This window comes from Alligator sinensis, unplaced genomic scaffold, assembly GCF_000455745.1.
Source record: "Alligator sinensis unplaced genomic scaffold, ASM45574v1 scaffold14_1, whole genome shotgun sequence".
Taxonomy (NCBI): domain Eukaryota; kingdom Metazoa; phylum Chordata; order Crocodylia; family Alligatoridae; genus Alligator; species Alligator sinensis.
The window spans coordinates 240,573-245,044 of NW_005842709.1; positions in this window are offsets into that span (position 1 = coordinate 240,573).

The following is a 4,472-nucleotide window of genomic DNA, read 5'->3' on the forward strand; positions in this document are numbered from 1 at the left end:
CCCACCAACCCTGCTGCTGCCTCTCACTCCTGACACACTATACCCTGGCCCCCCGTCCTGCTGGCACCCCTCACTGCAAACCCACAGCCTCCTGGACCCCAGTCATAGCCCCTCTCTCCCAATCCACAGCCCCCTGTCCCCCAGCCCTGCTGATGCCCCTCACTCCCAACCTGCAGCCCCGTCCCTCCAGTTTTGCTCGTGTCCCTCACTCCTGACCCACAGCCCCCTACCCCCGCAGTCCTGCTTGTGCCCCTCTCTCCAGACACGGAGCTCCTGCCCACCCCCCATGCCAGTGTCCCTCACTTCCAACCCTCAGCCCCCTGCCTCCCCAGCCCCGTTCACATGTGCACACACAGACACACCCTCTGTGTCTGTCTCTCTTACCTGCAAGCAGCTTGCCAGGGCCTGCGTGCAGAGTACATGGTTTCCCAACAGCCAATCACCTTTCCCTGCTGTCCCCAGCCCCAAGCAGCCAAGCTGGAAGTGTCCAGGAAAAGCAAAAACCTGGACATTTGCTTGGATTTTAAAAACCTGCCCGAACAGGAGGACAGGGGGCCAAAAAAGAGGACATGTCCAGGAAAACCTTGATGTATGGTAACCCTAAGTCAGGCAACCATTTTGGGTCAGGGGTTAGTTGTTACAATAAAGGCTTAATGAAAACAAAGAGTCATCCTGCTTCTTCCCAAGATCCAGAATAACACACATTGCAGGGATGTGCAGAGAGTGGATCATGGCTTGGTCCCAGCCCCACACTGTCACCACTCCACAATCCTGATCCTGGCCCCATCCACCTGCCCCACTCCCAGACACCACTCTCTGCCTGCCTGCAGCCCCATCCCATCCACCCTGCCAAGTGTACTCTGCCCACAGGGGTCCCAGGCCAATCTCCATGGAGACCCCATCTGCCCGCCCACCAACCCTGGCAGTGGGTGTGGGGTGGGTGGGACTGGATAGGATCAATTGCTATCCCCTTCCCCCACCAGGCAGTATAAACAGCTGTGATGGGTGAGGTGGGGCAACCAAGGCTGCATCTCTTACAACTTGTACATTTCCCCATTCTACCTCTGAGCCCGTTCATCTAATCTTTGTTCCAAATCCTATTGAGGATTGCAAAAAAATCTATTAAGATTATTGTGTAAATAGCTATAGTTTTGAGTCTTAGTCATAACAACTCTTCTGTTTACAAGCTTCATCCTATTACATGTCTTTGTTTTAAGGTTGAAATTACCAGATTTGTCTAAATTCCATTGAAATTTACTGAAGGAGGATGCCTCATATCCTTGGACTCCTTTGGGAAAAAATAAAGTATATGTCACATGCATGGAACTGCAAAGTAAATCACAGGTATCATGGTATCTTAGGTATCATGACAGTTTTTTGAAAAGTAGAAGTTATTGTTTGACTTAATAAGGATGCAATTCCTATATTTAATAATTTTAAATATTCTTTTAAATTCAGGAACTTTTATGTCCACAAAGGAAAATTAGAGACTTGCTTCTTTCTCACAGCTGAACAAATGCTGCATTTTAAAATTTTTCCAACAAGCTTTACAATCTTAGAACTGGTGATAAAGAGCATGGATTTCAAATACTTTATAAAAGTCTATGGGATGGATCTTGTTCCTACCAGTCACAATTCTCACTGACTGCAAAGGGCACCTTCTGATTCAATAAATATTTACTCTAAAGTGATCACTGAGCGTTTTTTTTTTAATACTAATTCAGACCAAACCAAAGTTGTTCTTTGTTTGCTTGAGTAGAGCAGGACTAAGCTAATGGAATTTACTAGATTAATTTTAGGAGATGAGAAAGGAAAAGCTGTCCTCTCCAGAAGGAGGGTTCCCAAAAAACTCAGCGAAGAAAGTGAGTTTCAGTGCTGGCTTTTTTCTCCCTGGTCAAGGTGTTTGTGAGCATGGGTTCATGCTCACAAATAAGCTGAGCTCATTGACTTGCCCATAGTAAATACAGCTGACCATGCAAAAGGGAGTCTGATTGCCCCCTTCACACAACTTGCACAGATTGCCCTGAAACTATTTTGCCTTTGTTCTCCTACCAATAGAAATTGCAGTGCTATTGTCTTTTATAAAAACTCAGCACCTTCAGGTTATCTCCATTCCTATTCAATTCCCCAAGAGGGGGGGTTGCTTCTCATCTTCCCAGTATCAGGCCCTCAGTGAACAGTAGCAGCAACATGTGGTAGTGTTAGCATCTCTTGTGTAGTCCTTCTGATCTTTTCCACTGGTGTCCCTGTCAACATTAAGCCAATAGTAAGCATGGATGCATGAACCCAGGAAGTATCTCTCTGCCTGCAGAAAGGGTGATGCCACCTGGCTCAAGTGTGTAAAGGTAATTTCTCAGTGTTATCACCATCTTCAGTCCTTCAGTGCAAGTCTGCCCTTTCCAAGAGAGAACTGCACTACTACCTGCAAGCTGCTCTGCCCCTGCTCATGTGCCCTTACCCTGGTGGTGGTTGCTTGCAGGCTGACTGCTGAGAAAAGTGGGTGCAGTGGTTGCTGTCAGAGTGCTATGGAGCTGTGGGGCTCAGCTGCTCCTAGAAGAGCTGAGAGCCCATTGGTGACTGGTGCTGCCTTCATCTGGGGGACACATGCCCCTCAGCAATCAGTCAGTGATGGGGGAGGGTCCCTCCTCAGTCAATCTTGCTGGGGGGGGGCTGGGGGGGCCTCACCAGCTGGGGGGGGTCCCCCCCAGCCAATCACGAGATGGCTGATCACTGCAGTCGATCACTGTGGCCGCTTCCAGAAGTGGCTGCGACCACTTCTGGGAGCGCCACGGTGCTTGTCCCCAGCCAGAGCTTGCAGGGCGGGGCACTAGTGCTCTGCCCTCGCCCCCCTCCCCCCCCCATCACCTAAATAACGAGCGCGGCCGGTCAAGGGGTGCACTGGCGCTCCCCTACACATCGCCACTGTGAGGGCCCCTGCATACAGTCCGCACAGGCTGCGACTGTAGATCAGTGGTTCTCAAGCTTCTGAGGCTCAAGGCCCTATAACTCTTCTGAATTTAGCACCACTACTTTCAAAAACTAATTTATTTCTCATGGTGCTTACCTTAGAAGGGCACTCCAGGGGGCTGTGAGAGACACTTTTTTAGTAAAATAAGCAGCCAGATATTCAAAAGCACTCCAGATGGGATATGCTGGAGGGTAGAGCTAGGATTCAGAGTGATCTACACAAATTGGAGGATTGGGCCAAAAGGAATCTCATGAGGTTCAACAAGGACAAGTGCTAAGCCCTGCACTTAGGATGGAACAAGCCCATGCACCAGTACAGATGGGGGGCAGAAAAGGACCTAGGGGTTACAGTGGACAAGCTGAATATGAACCAACAATGTGCCCTTGTTGCCAAGAAGGCTAACAGTAGGAGCATTGCCAGCAGGTCGGGGGAAGTGATTATTCCCCTCTATTCAGCACTGGTGAGGCCATAGCTGGAGTCCTGTGTCCAGTTTTGGGCCCTCCGCTACAGAAAGGATGTGGAAGAATTGGAGAGAATCCAGCAGAGGGCAACAAAAATGGTGAGGGGACTGGGGTACATGACTTGTGAGGAAAGACTGAGGAAACTTAGCCTAGAGCAGAGACTGAGAGAGGTTCTTAATAGCAGCCTTCAACTACCTGAAGGGCTTGGAAGAAGATGGAGCTAGGCTGTTCTCAGTGGTGGCAGATGACAGAACAAGGAGCAATGGTCTCAAGTTGCAGCAAGGGAAGTTTAGATTAGATACCAGGAAAAATTTTCTCAGAAGGGGAGTAAAACGCTGGACCAGGTTACCCAGAAATGCTGTGGATACCTTCTTTGGAGGTTTTTAAGACCCAGCTTGACAAAAGCTTGGCTGGGATGACCTAGCTGGGGGTGGCCTTGTCTTGAGCAGGTGGTTGAACTAGATGTGACCTCCTGAGGTCGCTCCCAACCCTAATTTTCTATGATTCTATGGGGGCCGACCCCTGGAAATGCTGGCCCCTGTGGGTATGGAGGCCCCATGTTTTTCTTCATCTTTTAATTTGTATCAAATGAAGTTTCAAGAGTCTCTCTGCAACAGGCTGTAAGTGAAGTACCCAAGGGAGGGTCTCTGGAGGGAATCCCCATTGCCGGAAAAGCTGTTCAGAAAGGAAAACATTAACTAAGGAGAGGGCAGAGGAGGGGGTTGGCTTTGAGGTGGGAGAGGGTATATTTAAGTGGTGAGGAGAGGTAGCTGAACAGGTGATGGCAGCCAGCAGAGGAAAGGTAGGTAGGTAGGTAAAAGAGGGCAGTGGGGTACTGAAGGGGAGGCGCAGATCCGGAGGCCCCAGGCGGCATGGCAGGGTCCGGGTGCAGTGACGCTTTGGCCGGACGGAGGCGGCAGCTCTGGACGCGGTGAGGGGACCCCGGGGCAGGTCGGGGGGAGCCGGCAGGGGAGGGCGAGGCGGTGCGTGGCGCCCGGCCCGGGAGGGGCCGCAAACCGGGGACCTTGGCAGGGTCATTTGCC